The sequence below is a fragment of the Tamandua tetradactyla genome, chromosome 24, assembly GCF_023851605.1.
Source record: "Tamandua tetradactyla isolate mTamTet1 chromosome 24, mTamTet1.pri, whole genome shotgun sequence".
NCBI lineage: Eukaryota > Metazoa > Chordata > Mammalia > Pilosa > Myrmecophagidae > Tamandua > Tamandua tetradactyla.
Window position 1 is genome coordinate 40,730,312 of NC_135350.1, and position 15,037 is coordinate 40,745,348.

The window sequence follows — 15,037 nt, forward strand, 5'->3', positions numbered from 1 at the left end:
GTGTGAAAAATAGGAGGACACTTTGTATGTGCTGGTATGGAATGGTGGGGATTGCTACCATTTGTGTAGAAAGGAAAGAATGTATTTATACATGTTTATAAATATATGGTTTTATACTGTATGCATATGAACAAATGCAAAAGAAATTAGTACTAGTATTTGCATCAGGGTAAGGGAACTGAGTGTCTTGGGAAACAGAAGGGGGAGAAAGATCGACTGTTTTTGTATAACATTTTGTGTGTTTTGAATTTTGTGCCATGTACATATACTACCTATTAAAGAAAAAGAAATTTAATAACAGTAGCAAAAGCAGTAAAAAGAGGGAAATGTGCTTCAGGGGCCTGGTTTATATTGCATGTTCTTGCAATGCCTTATTTCCACTTCTAAGGACTGTTTATGTAAGAAAAATGTAACATGCACCATAAATAAGTGAACAGTTAAGCTTCAAAATCTGAAAGAAGATATTTACAACACATATAACCAACAAGCAATTATTATCTACAACATTTATGTAAAAGACTCTTTGAAATATGTAAGAAAAAGACAAACCGAGAGGAAAATAAACAAAGATATGAACAGCAATTCATGAAGCTTAGATTAACAGACACATGAAAAACTGATTAACCACATTGATAATTAGGGGGAGGCAAATTAAAAAAAAAGATTTACCATTTCACACTTGATTCGGCAAAAATTTAAAGCAGTGAGAAGTATAAATGGGGATGGGGAGCAATAGCAAATTTCATACCAAGAACTGCCGATGGGAGTACAAATTGTTGCAACATTTAAGAGAATAACGTAATGTTTAGCAGGGTTGAAGTTGCCCCCGAAAAACTGAGTCAGTGCTTTCATCCACAAGGGGACAAGTGCAAGGATGTTCACGGTGGCATTATTTTATGTATCTGTCTTTAGGAGAATGAATAAATTGTGATGTATTCATCTAATGGAATACCAACTGTAGTTAAATGAATGTATTGTATTAATATGGCTTAAAGTGGCCGTATCACAAAAAACATTGAGTAAAAAAAAAACAGCTGTAGAATGAGTCACATGAAACAATACTACATATTGTTTAAGGATACATTCATGTGTAACAAAAGTACAATAATGTGATAACAGGATGCACACCATCTTTAGGATGATAATTTCTTCTAGTACATCAGGAGTAATAGAATCAGTGAGGAATAAAAAGGACACTTTTACTATGTGTGCATTTTTCAATTTCTAAAAAAACAAAAGATTTAAAGCAAATATGACAAAATTTTAGCACATGTGTGTGTGACCTTAGGAAAGCTAATTAACTTTCTAGTGCTTTAGTTTTTTTTCCTTTGATACAGGGACAGTAATAATACTTATTTTAGAGATTGTGAGGGTTAAATTAGCTAGTAAGTATAAAGTTCTTACACCAATGTCTAGCCTGTGGTAAATACTCAATTCATGCTAGTTATCTTTATACTTTCATATATTTAAAATTTTCATTAAAAATGCAAATTGATGTTACTATGAAAGAAGATCGAAATATTTTTATAATTTGGATAAGCTTGAAAAATGACATTATGTAGATTATTATCATCCTGAGTTCTACCATATTTCAAATCAAAGTAGATCAAATATATCTGTAAATGTTCCTTAACCTGGCTGTCATTTTATCTGAAAAATGCCACTAACACTTTTGCCTTTGGTCATCAACCAGTCAAGGGTGAAATGGAAAAACACAGCATTAGTTTTCTTTGTTCTGGAGGATTTGGAGGTAGATTTGGTCTCCATCAGCATTTCCCAGGGAATGTGACAATTTCTGCTGAGCCTGCTAGATTTTTGTCTTCATACTTTAATAACTTACGAAGAGAACTCCTTTCATGCCTCTAGATTGAAATAAAAATCTTTTCAAGCTCCTAGTGGAATGTACTGCTATTTCTGCTCATTAACAAAAATGCCAGAAACTTCATGAGACAAGAGAGTAATGTAGAAGGCCCCTTGAATATGTTGTTGTGTGTTCTTTCTCCTGCTCCTTCTCTGTTTTCTGGTGTGGATCATATCTGAGCTGACTGACATACTAGTTGGTGCTTTCTAAATCACCAGAGCATTTATAACATGTTAGATTGTTCTGATCTTGCTTGAGATTTCTTTGAAAAATATAGTGCTTGTTCTAGTTTGCTAGCTGCCAGAATGCAACAAACCAGAGACATTGGATTTGAATAAAAGGGGATTTATTTTGTTAGTTCTTCAGAGGAAAGGCAGCTAACTTTCTACTGAGGTTCTTTCTTACGTGGGAAGGCACAGGATGGTCTCTGCTGACCTTCTCTTCAAGCCCCTCTAACAACTTTCCGCGGGGTGATTTCTTTCTGCATCTCCAAAGGCCTGGGTTGAGCTGTGAGTGCTAAGATGAGGGATGCCGAGCTGCTTAGGCTGTGCTATGTTGAGCTCTCTTATTTAAGCACCAGCCAATTAAGTCAAATGTCCTTCATTGCAGCAGGCCCGCCTCCTAGCTGACTGCAGATGTAAATCAGCGACAGATGAGGTTCACGTACCATTGGCTCATGTCCGCAGCAACAGAACTAGGTATGCTCACCTGGCCAAGTTGACAATTGAATCTAACTACCACAGTGCTTTTGAATGACTTGGAAAATACATTCTGCTTAGAAAAATACTTATTATTTTGTACCTTGAGTTGTCAGTAAAGTTGAGACTATTAAAAAAAGAAAGAAGAAAGAAAGAAAAGGTAAAGTCCTTTGAGTATCATCTTTCTAGCTTTAAGTGGCAGAACAAAACAGAGCAAAACAAAAAACTACACAACTGTATGACCTATGAAAGCCATAGTTCGAAGCCTAAAATTTCTATTGTGAAATAGCATGTCTCTGGAACATGTACTTTGTAGTTAAAAGGTTCATATGGTTTCTGTAACTATGTAATGGAAAAGTAGGTCTCTTTGAACCCTAACTGAGGACAACTGTTGAAGCATGAGTTCCTCTGTGAACTCAATGCTTGCAGCAAAATAAGAACTAGGATATCTTCCCAATTCCAGTGCAGGCTTTGAGATGAATCAGGACATTGCCCTCTAGATCACATTCTCATGACTAAGTGAAAAGGCCTAGGGAGTCCCTAGTTTACTCCATACACTGCAAAGACAGGCGCCCATGCATTCACGACCTACTTCCTTTATCTGGCACTGCTGAAAAATGAGGGTTTCTCCATACGAATGAAACTTACTCAATTAGCTTAATAGTTTAATATTTTATATGAATTTACTTTCTTTAATGAGTGCACTAAACACATTTTAATGTTTTCTTGATGATTCATCCATCATTATTAATAATTAATTATTGTTTTTTATTTCTCTGAAATGTTTGCTTTTATTTCTTCCCTCCCCCCATTAGTGAAGCAATGCTCGCTACAGAAAAATCAGACAATGCAAGGAGGAAAACACCATTTATCAGACTTATTCAGAAATCATTGCTAACGTTTTCTGTAAATCTTTGCAAACATACACTCAATGCACACATATTCTTAAACAAATAGGGAACATATATTAGCTTTTGTGATTTGTCTTTTTTTCTTATGATTTATCATGATTACATTTTTTAACATCAGTAGACCCAGTCCAGAAATGTCATTTTAAATGACTACACAATACTTTATTGCATGGACATAAAATATTTTATTTAAATAATTCCATATTCTTGGATAGCTAGATTATGTGCCACATTCTTAGGTCACAAATGACACTGTGCTAGATGGATGTGTGTGCTGGTATGTATATGTGTATATATACATGTTTATTTAGGTACATCCTTAATTATTTCTTTATACTAAATTATTAGATAAGGAAGTTATAGATCAAAGAGCATACATTTTAAAGGATTTTCATATGATCTGTCAGCTAAGGCTAATATTCAGCTACTTTGTCTGGTATGGCTACAAGGTTAGATCATAGCTGATATTCATTCTGATTATTCAGTGCTTGTGCTATACTGGTGGTTAAATATTTTGAAATATTTATTTTTGCAAATGACCCTATAGGAAAGCTATATGAATTGTATTCCCACTCAGATTTACATTTTGAGGAGAGATGAGGTGCTCTTCCTCAAATATCTAAAATATCTAAAATATTTTATAGATAAAAGATACCTATTGTTTTTATCTAAAATAAAAACAATAACTGAGAACACAGAAAATACTAGTTCTAGTTTGCTAGCTGCTGGAATGCAATATACTAGAAATGGAATGGCTTTTAAAAAGGGGAATTTAATAAGTTGCTAGTTTACAGTTCTAAGGCTGAGACAATGTCCCAATTAAAACAAGTCTATAGAAATGTCCAATCAAAGGCATCCAGAGAAAGATACCTTGGTTCAAGAAGGCCGATGAAGTTCAGGATTTCTCTCTCAAGTGAGAAAGCACATGGCGAACATAGTCAGGGCTTCTCTCTCATCTGGAAAGGCATGCATCTGCTAGCTTTCTCTCTTGGCTTCCTGTTTCATGAAGCTTCCTGGGAGGTGTTTTCCTTCTTCATCTCCAAAGGTCACTAGCTGGTGGACTCTCTGCTTCTCATAGCTATGTTATTATCTGCTCTCTCAGAATCTGTAGCTTTCTCCAAAGTGTTTCCTGTTTTATAAGATTCCAGTAAACTAATCAAGAGCCACCTGAATGTGTGGAGACACATCTCCACCTAATCCAGTTTAACAACCACTCTTGATTGAGTCACATCTCCAGGGAGATGATCTAATTACAGATTCAAACATACAGTACTGAATAGGGATTAGAAGAAACGGCTGCCTTTACAAAATGGGATTAGAATTAAAACATGGCTTTTCTAGGGTACATACGTCTTTCATACCGGCACAATTCTTAAACAGAAAAAATTGGGGCAGAAAGCTAATTTTTTTCATGGATTAAAATATATAGTACTTAGAAAGATTTGAACAGACGCTTCACCAAAGAGATTTATGATAGTAACTGAACACATGAAAAGTTACACTCTATCATTAGTTGTTAGAGAAATGTAAATTAAATTCAAAATGAGGCATGTGTATACAACTGTTAGAATGGCTAAAAATAAAGCGAAACAAAATACAAACAAAAAGCTCCGACAATGCCAACTTGATATAGGTGTGAAACAACTTGAACACTCACTCATTGCTGATAAGAATGCAAAATGGTACAGCCACTTTGGAAAACTGTTTGGCAGTTTCTTGTAACATTAAATATACACTTACCATATAATCCAGCAATCCAACTTCTAGGTGTTTTACTCAAGAGAAAGATAAACTTATGCCTACACAAAAACATATATACGAATGTTTATAATGGTTTTATTCATAATTGCCCCAAACTGGAAACAACCAAAATGTACTCAAATGACACATTGATAAGAAAACTATGGTACATCCATACAATGAAATGCTACTGAGAAGTAATAATAATAACAATAATAACAATAAAACAAATTAACTATTGATACATGTTAGAAGGAGAATGACTTCTCCTTCTATGCTAGGTGCAAGAGGCACGACTCAACAGAATACCTGATATATGACTCCATTTATATGATACTCTGGAAAAGACAAAGGTAATGGCAGAAAACATTTCAGTGGTTGCCAGGGGCTGAGGGTAGGGTGAGAAGTTGACTTTAAAGGTGTATTGTAAATAAATTTTAGGGAATGAGATTGGCCAAGGGTCCCAGCTGCTGTGCTCTGAAATCTTTTGCTGCATTTGCCAATGACTGAGCATGGCAGGGATACTAAGTCAGGCCTGAAGTCATAGTTCCCCAGATGACCTTGTCGAAAGTTCCTTAGATTAAATTGCAGTGTAGGATGCTTTCATCTGACTTTCCTTCTCTCAGATCGGCTGATGAAGATGAAATATTAAAGCATTTTCCCTGAGATCAGAAATAAGATTAGGACACACCCTTAATCTTGTGTTATATTTAATTGTTTTTATGTGAGGTCTTAGTCAGCAGAGTAAGGTAAGAAAAAAATGATATAAGTATTGGCAAGGAAGAAATTAAACAATAATGTTCAGTTGACATAATTGAATACATAAGAAACACAAAATATTCTTCAGGTAAATTAGAATTAATAAGTAAATTTGGCTAGGTGATTGGATACAAAGTCAGTTTGTAAAAATAAATCTTTATTTCTATGCAGCAGCAGAAAACTTTTAGAAAATGAATATTTTGAAAAGATGCAATTCAAAATAGCATCAGAAAAGGCTACATTGGTCTTATACTAAATGACCAGACTGCTGCTTTCATGTCCTCTTCTTAGTTTCGATAGTTTTCCTAATTAAGAAAACTCAGTGGATTATTAGCTGTCATTTCTGGTGCTATCACGATGCTTCCCTCTCACTGCAACTCCCTTTAGTCATTTTCTGCTTTAAATGTGCTATGGTTAGGAAATCAATAAAAGACATAAAAGGGTACAAATTATCTTAACAAAAGTGATGGTTTTGGTGCACACACTTTGTGACTTCTGTTTTGGCTATCCAGGACTTACTCAGAGCCCTTTACAATTATTTCCAGTGTCTCAATTTGCTCAGAAGTACAAACTCCAGAGAAAAGGGGTGTTATTTTGTATCTGTAGCTCTTGAAATCATAGAAGAGACTGATGAACTCTCAGAACTCCCTGTGCGAACTTTTCTTGAACTTTCTTAAACTTTTCTAAGAGATTATTTCACCTTAAAAGGTAGAGAAAAGGAGAGTTGGTTTCAGCTTCTGTACAGGAAGTTTAAATAAAATATTATGATTATCTCCCTTTAGACAAAAATGGATATAAATCTAATTGATTAAGTGTGAGGTTAGATATTAAACTATGATATGATTTAAAAATGTACAGACTTTTAAGATATTTTATACTGGATAGTTAGACCTAGATTTAAGGAGGTTTTGATTTATAATCAGTTGAATTTTACTTACCTCATTTGGCAAGATTATAGACAAATAAATATGATTATTTAGCTACATCAATAAATCAGAACACCACTCCAAAAATTGGGTTTTAGAAGGATATAATCCAATGAGTGTTGAGTCTTTGTTGTTAATGTAACAGCTGGAACAAGAACTAGTGAAGAACTAGTCTTTTCTGGTTGAGGTGGGGACCAATAATCTTTTATCAGTCTCACCAAGAGAAACCAAAGAGACAGATCATTCTTTGGTCTTATAGCTTGGTGTGCCCTCCAGTTGCACAGATACGGGTCTCTTTAAGTAATGCCAGGAAGATCCCATTGCTCTGAAACTTTTCCCAGGACTATAAATACTCCATTAAATGTGAGTTATAGGGACCTCTCTGCTATCATTCCAGTGAATAATTCAACTCTAGAAGCCTAGTCTTATAGTCTGTCTCCTAGTGCCACTCCTAGTATCTGAGGAGTCCAGGTCCTGGGCAAAATTCTCTGTATGATGGTTCAGGTCCATCATAGGCAATTAAAAAGGTTGTGCAGGCAGTTCTCATGGAGGGAAGCTGCCCTCCCCACACCAGACTTGTTGCTTGGTCAGTGTATTGCAATCTCTGAAGGGAATTGCGGTCATAAACTCAGGCTCTCTGGCTGGTCAAGCTTCTAGGCAGATCTGCATGCCTGACGCTGGTGCTCTGCTGAAACCTTCATATGGGGGTGTCAGTGAGGGATCCTTGAAAACATGTTTCTCCACTTTCACTCAGTACTTAGTACTTTTCCACTCCTAACTCTTCCCCTTCCCCCTATCTCTTGCCTCTAAGCTTGTAAATGGATAGAAGTTTTCTGTTTGGGGCTTTCTCTGCAACGAGACTATTTCCTTGTCTGCACTGATCCAGTGCTGTTCCATGGAGAAAAATGGAACATTGAGGGAGTCAGCATTTTCTCCTACTTATTCTCTTCTTCTTTTTCTTCTTTTTTTTTTTTTACATGGGCAGGCACCGGGAATCAAACCCAGGTCCTCTGGCATGGCACGCAAGCGTTCTTGCCTGCTGAGCCACCGTGGCCCGTCCTTTCTTCTTTTTTTATGCCCAAAAAACTTATATTTACAATTTGCCAGCTGGACTCAGTTTAGATGATTCCAATTTTGTTGGCAATGTCCAAAACATCATAGACAGGAGCCAGTTGAACATATGCCTTCTTCTCTCCATCAGGCCTGATCAGAGTGTTGACCTTGGCCATTGTCAATGTCATAGAACTTCTTCACAGCCTGTTTGATCTGATGCTTGTTGGCCTTGACATCCACAATGAACACAAGTGTATTGTTGTCTTCAATCTTCTTCATGGCTGATTCAGTGGTCAGGGGAACTTGATGATGGCACAGTGGTTAAGCTTGTTTTTCCTGGGGCGTTCTCCTGAGGATGTTTGTGTTGTCTTCCGAGACACAGCTCCTTGGGCCAACAGAATGTGGGTAAAGTGCGGAGCTTATTATTATTTTTTTTGTGGCTGTGAATACCTTTCATTACTCCCCTCTTGGCTTTCAAAGCCTTTGCTTAGGAGGGGCTGGGGCTTCCTTCTTTGCTTTCAGTGCCATCTTGTGAAAAGGCCCTACTTAGCCTCTTAGTTATACTATTAGGGTAAGTAAGGGTTTAGCACTTACTTTCATTTGGCTTGTTGTGTTTATCAACTGTTCTGATACTTGGTAGCTCAGCTCTCTCCAGCTTAACTTAGCTCTTGATAGTATCAATTGGTTTTGATGAGTTCTCCAGAAGCAGAACCCAAGATGGGTTTTTTCTTTTTTCTTTTTTGCAAGGAATGTTTTGAGGATGTTCTCTAATTAAAAAAAAAGTCTCAACAGTTGTCAGAGGTTAGAAATCTGAAATCAAGATGTCAGCAGTGCCATGCTCCATCTGAGACCTGTGGGAATGAATTGTTACTTTCTTATTCTAGCTTCTGTTGCTTTTAAGCAATCCTTGTCATATCTTGGCTTTTAGATGCATCACTGCAACCTCTGCCTTGTCCATTTTCATACGGCCTTCTCCCTGGTATCTGTCTGTGACTGTATCCAAATTTTCTCTTCTTATACAGATACCATTCATATTGGATTAGGATCCACTCTAACCTAGTTTGGCCTCAACTTAACTAATCACATCTTCAAAGACCCTATTTCCAAATAAATCCATACTCATGGAACTGGGGATTAAGGCTTGAACATGTTGTCATGGTTAGGGACAGGTGTCAACTTGGCCAAGTTGTGGTACCTCTTCATCTGATTGGGCAAGTGCTGGCCTGTCTGTTGCAATGAGGACATTTCATAGGATTAGGTCATGATCACATCAGCTACATCCACAGCTGATTTCATTTGTAATCAGCCAAAGGGGAGTGTCTTCTGCAATTAGTGATGCTAAATGCAATCATGGGAAGCCTTTTAAGGAGGACTCAGAGGACACAGGTTCCATTCCTGCTTTGGCTGGTAAGCCTCTCCTGTGGAGTTCATCCAGGCCATCCACTGGAGTCATCGGCTTCGCAGCCTGCCCTGTGGATTTTGGACTCTGTGTTCCTACGGTCATGTGAGACACTTTCATAAATTTTATATTTGCAAGTGTTCCCTGTTGATTCTGTTTCTCTAGAGAACCCTAACTAATATATCTTGGTACCAGGAGTGGTTCTTAAGGAACAGAATCTTAAAAATGGGTTTTTATGAATGGTTTTCTACTCTGACTGGGCTCAGAGACACTAAGGACTCTGATTCCCGTAATCAGAATGACACTCCCAATCCATGGACTGAGTTGACAAAAGAGATAGTCAAAATATCATCATTCGATTCTCCTAATGCTTCGCTTGTACGATGCCAGACTCTGGGGGATAATGTTTTTGACACCTTTACAGAGTTTTGTAGAGATAAGAGTTATAGAAATGTTGGTTGGTTGTTGTTAGATACACTGTCTATGTTAAGGAGTGAAAGGGATGGGCTTAAGGCTTCAGACAAGAAGCTTAAGTGCCATCTGAAAGATGTAGATGTTTCTATGAGTATCCTGAAGGAAAATCTTATTTCCTCTAGCCGTAGACTTGAGATCTCTGAAAATCAGACTCAGAATCTTATTGTTAGAGTAGCAACTTTACAACGTAAACTGAAATCTCAGTCTTGCATGGTGTCTGCCGTTAAAGTGAGGGCATTGATTGGAAAGGAGTGGGACCCTGAAAAATGGGATGGTGACATATGGATTGATAATGATGTTGGGGGTGAGGTTGAAACCCTAGACCATGCTGAGCCTTCTTTAGATAACCCTGTAATAGTCTGCCCTGAGGACATAGCCGCCCCACCTCCAGCCTGCCTTGAGGAATTGGCCACCCAACCTCCTCCTGAAGGGATTAACCCTAGAGTTATTAATCCTGTTTCACCAGATGAAACTGCAAATGAAAGCCCTGAAGCAAATGGCTTGGAAGATATTTCTAATTCTTTTCATGACCCACCCCCACCACCCCTCATTTCTTCTAGACCTATAACTAGACTAAAGTCCCAACAGGCCCCTAAAGGTGAGGTACAAAGTATTACACATGAGGAGGTACGTTATACTCCAAAAGAACTGTGTGAGTTTTCCAATTTATATAGACAGAAATCAGGGGAATATGTGTGGCAATGGATTTTAAGAGTGTGGGATAATGGTGGGAGGAATATAAGGCTGGATCAGGCTGAATTTATTGATATGGGCCCACTAAGCAGAGATTCTGCATTTAATGTTATAGCTAGAGCAGTTAGAAAAGGTGTTAACAGCTTGTTTGGGTGGTTGGTTGAAACATGGATCAAAAGGTGGCCAACATTACCTGAGGTTGAAATGCCAGAACTGCCCTGGTATAATGTAGATGAGGGGATCCAGAGGCTTAGAGAGATTGGGATGTTAGAGTGGATTTATCATGCAAAGCCTGCTCTTACACCCCAGGAATGTCCAGAGGATGCACCTTTTACCAGAACAGTGAGAAATAAGTTTGTAAGACGAGCACCATCATCCCTCAAGAACTCTGTGGTTGCACTTCTCTGTAGGTCAGATATTACTGTAGGAACTGCTGTCACTGAGTTGGAATCCTTAAACACAATGGGGATGACAGGATCCCGAGTTGGCAGAAGCCAGGTGGCAGCACTTAATCACCAAAGACAGGGTAGACGCGGGTATTATAATAGACAACAAACTCAAAGGAGGCATCAAAATTATATGACACGCAGAGATTTGTGGCATTGGCTAGTAAATCATGGGGTGCCTAGAAATACAATAGAAGGGCAGCCTACTAAATTCTTGTTGGAGCTGTATAAACAAAAGAGTTCTAGGTCAAGGGAACAGAAGTCTAACCTGAATTACAAAAACACAGAGTCACGGCCCCTTAACCAATTTCCAGACTTGAAACAGTTTACAGATCCTGAGCCCCTTGAATGAAGGGGAGGCCAGGTCCCTATGGGGGAGAAACCTCTTACACTGCCACAAATTTATACTGTTAACCTTCCTCTAAGTCTTCCCCAAGGAGACCGACGGCCTTTTACCAGGGTAACTGTGCATTGGGGAAAAGGAAATGATCAGATATTTCGGGGATTATTAGACACTGGTTCAGAAGTGACATTAATTCCAGGGAACCCAAAACGTCACTCTGGACCACCAGTCAGAGTGGGGGCTTATGGAGTCCAGGTGATCAATGGAGTTTTAGCTCAGGTCCATCTCACAGTGGGTCCAATGGGCCCCCGGACCCATCCTGTAGTTATTTCCCCAGTTCCGGAATGTATAATTGGCATAGACATACTGAGCAACTGACAGAATCCCCACGTGGTTCTCTAACTCGTGCAGTGAGGGCTATTATGGTGGGAAAGGCCAAGTGGAAGCCACTAGAACTGCCCCTACCAAGCAAAATAGTAAATCAAAAGCAATACCGTATTCCTGGAGGGATTGCAGAGATTACTGCCACTCTTAAGGACTTGAAAGATGCAGGGGTGGTGATTCCCACCACATCCCCGTTCAACTCTCCTATTTGGCCTGTGCAGAAAACAGATGGGTCTTGGAGAATGACAGTGGATTATCGTAAACTCAACCAGGTGGTAACTCCAATTGCAGCTGCTGTTCCAGATGTAGTATCATTGCTTGAGCAAATCAATACATCCCCTGGTACCTGGCATGCACCTATTGATCTGGCAAATGCTTTTTTCTCAATAGCTATTAGTAAGGACCACCAGAAACAGTTTGCTTACAGCTGACAAGGTCAGCAATATACTTTCACTGTCCTACCTCAGGGGTATATCAACTCTCCAGCCCTATGTCATAATCTTGTTCGCAGAGACCTTGATCGTTTCTCCCTCCCACAAGACATCACACTGGTCCATTATATTGATGATATCATGTTGATTGGACCTAGTGAGCAAGAAGTAGCAACTACTCTAGATTTACTGGTAAGGCATTTGCGTGTCAGAGGATGGGAGATAAATCCAACAAAAATACAGGGGCCTTCCACCTCAGTAAAATTTTTAGGTGTCCAGTGGTGTGGGGCATGTCGAGATATCCCTTCTAAGGTGAAGGATAAATTACTGCATCTGGCCCCTCCCACAACCAAAAAAGAGGCACAATGCCTAGTTGTCTTTTTGGATTTTGGCAACAACATATTCCTCATTTGGGTGTGCTACTCTGGCCCATTTATCGAGTGACCAGAAAAGCTGCTAATTTTGAGTGGGGACCTGAACAAGAGGAGGCTCTGTGACAGGTCCAGGCTGCTGTGCAAGCTGCTCTGCCACTTGGGCCATATGATCCAGCAGATCCAATGGTGCTGGAAGTGTCAGTGTCAAATAGAGATGTTGTCTGGAGCCTTTGGCAGGCCCCTATAGGAGAATCACAATGCAGACCCTTAAGATTTTGTAGCAAAGCCTTACCATCTGCTGCAGATAACTACTCTCCTTTTGATAAACAGTTTTTGGCCTGCTACTGGGCCTTAGTAGAGACTGAACGCTTAACCATGGGCCACCAAGTTACCATGAGACCTGAGTTGCCTATCATGAGTTGGGTGTTGTCTGACCCACCAAGCCATAAAGTTGGGCGTGCACAGCAGCACTCTATTGTAAAGTGGAAATGGTATATACGAGATAGAGCCAGAGCAGGTCCTGAAGGCACAAGTAAGTTACATGAAGAAGTGGCACAAATGCCCATGGTTTCCACTCCTGCTGCCACATTACCTTCTCTTTCCCAGACCAAAGCTATGGCCTCTTGGGGAGTTCCTTTCAGTAAATTGACTGAGGAAGAGAAAACTCGGGCCTGATTTACAGATGGTTCAGCACGATATGCAGGTACCACCCGAAAGTGGACAACTGCAGCATTACAACTCCGTTCTGGGGTGTCCTTGAAGAACAGTGGTGAGGGGAAATCCTCCCAGTGGGCAGAACTTCGAGCAGTACACCTGGTTGTTCATTTTGCTTGGAAGGAAAACTGGCCAGAGGTGCGTTTGTATACTGACTCATGGGCTGTTGCTAATGGTTTGGCTGGATGGTCAGGGACTTGGAAAGACCATAATTGGAAAATTGGTGACAAAGAGGTCTGGGGAAGAAGTATGTGGATAGACCTTTCTGAGTGGGCTAAAAACATGAAGATATTTGTGTCCCATGTGAATGAACACCAGAGGGTGACTTCAGCAGAGGAAGATTTTAATAATCAAGTGGATAAGATGACCCGTTCTATGGATACCAGTCAGCCTCTTTCCCCAGCAACTCCTGTTATTGCCCAATAGGCTCATGAACAAAGTGGTCATGGTGGTAGGGATGGAGGTTATGCATGGGCTCAGCAACATGGACTTCCACTCACCAGGGCTGACCTGGCTACAGCCACTGCTGAGTGCCCAATCTGCCAGCAGCAGAGACCCACACTCAGCCCCCAATATGGCACCATTCCCCGAGGTGACCAGCCAGCTACATGGTGGCAAGTTGATTACATTGGACCACTCCCTTCATGGAAGGGGCAGTGATTTGTTCTAACTGGAATAGACACATACTCTGGATATGGGTTTGCTTTCCCTGCCCGCAATGCTTCTGCCAAAACTACTATCCGTGGGCTTACAGAATGCCTTATCCATCGTCATGATATTCCACATAGCATTGCTTTGGATCAAGGAACACACTTCACAGCAAATGAAGTGCGGGAATGGGCACATGCTCGTGGAATTCTCTGGTTTTACCATGTTTCCCATCATCCAGAAGCAGCTGGATTGATAGAATGGTGGAATGGCCTTTTGAAAACTCAATTACGGTGCCAACTAGGTGGCAAAAACTTGAAAGGCTGGGGTAATGTTCTCCAGGAAGCCTTGTATGCTCTGAATCAGCATCCGCTGTATGGTGCTGTTTCTCCCATAGCCAGGATCCATGGGCCCAGGAACCAAGGGGTGGAAATGGGTGTGGTGCCACTCACTATTATTCCTAGTGATCCACTAGGAAAATTTTTGCTTCCTGTCCCTGCTACCCTGAGTTCTGCTGGTCTACAGGTTTTAGTTCCAAAATGGGGTGTGCTTTCTCCAGGAGAAACAACAGTGATATCACTGAACTGGAAGTTAAGATTGCCACCTGGCCACTTTGGGCTACTTATGCCTCTGGATCAACACACCAAGAAGGGGATTGCATTATTGTCTGGGGTAATTGACCCTGACTATCAGAAGGAAGTAGGACTGCAACTACATAATGGAGGTAAAGAAGAGTTTTCTTGGAATATAGGAGATCCCCTGGGACGTCTATTAGTACTACCATGCCCTGTGATTAAAATCAATGGAAAACTGCAACAACACAATCCAGGCAGTACCACTAATGGCTCTGAGACTTCAGGAATGAAGGTTTGGGTCACCCCACCAGGCAAAGAACCACGGCCAGCTGAAGTGCTTGCTGAGGGGAAAGGGAACATGGAATGGGTAGTGGAAGAAGGTGGTGATAAATATGAACTTTGACCACGTGATCAGTTATAGAAACGAGGACTGTAATGGTGTTTTGTTTGTGTTATACTATTTAAGTTATAAGATATCAAGTTTAAGAATGAACGTTGCCCAAGGATTTGCACCCTATTCTGGAGAGATTTAATGTGTTTCCAGTTATATGCAGGACAGTTGAGTATTGTCAGGTAAAAGAAAAAATGTGTGCTTATTTGTTTTCATT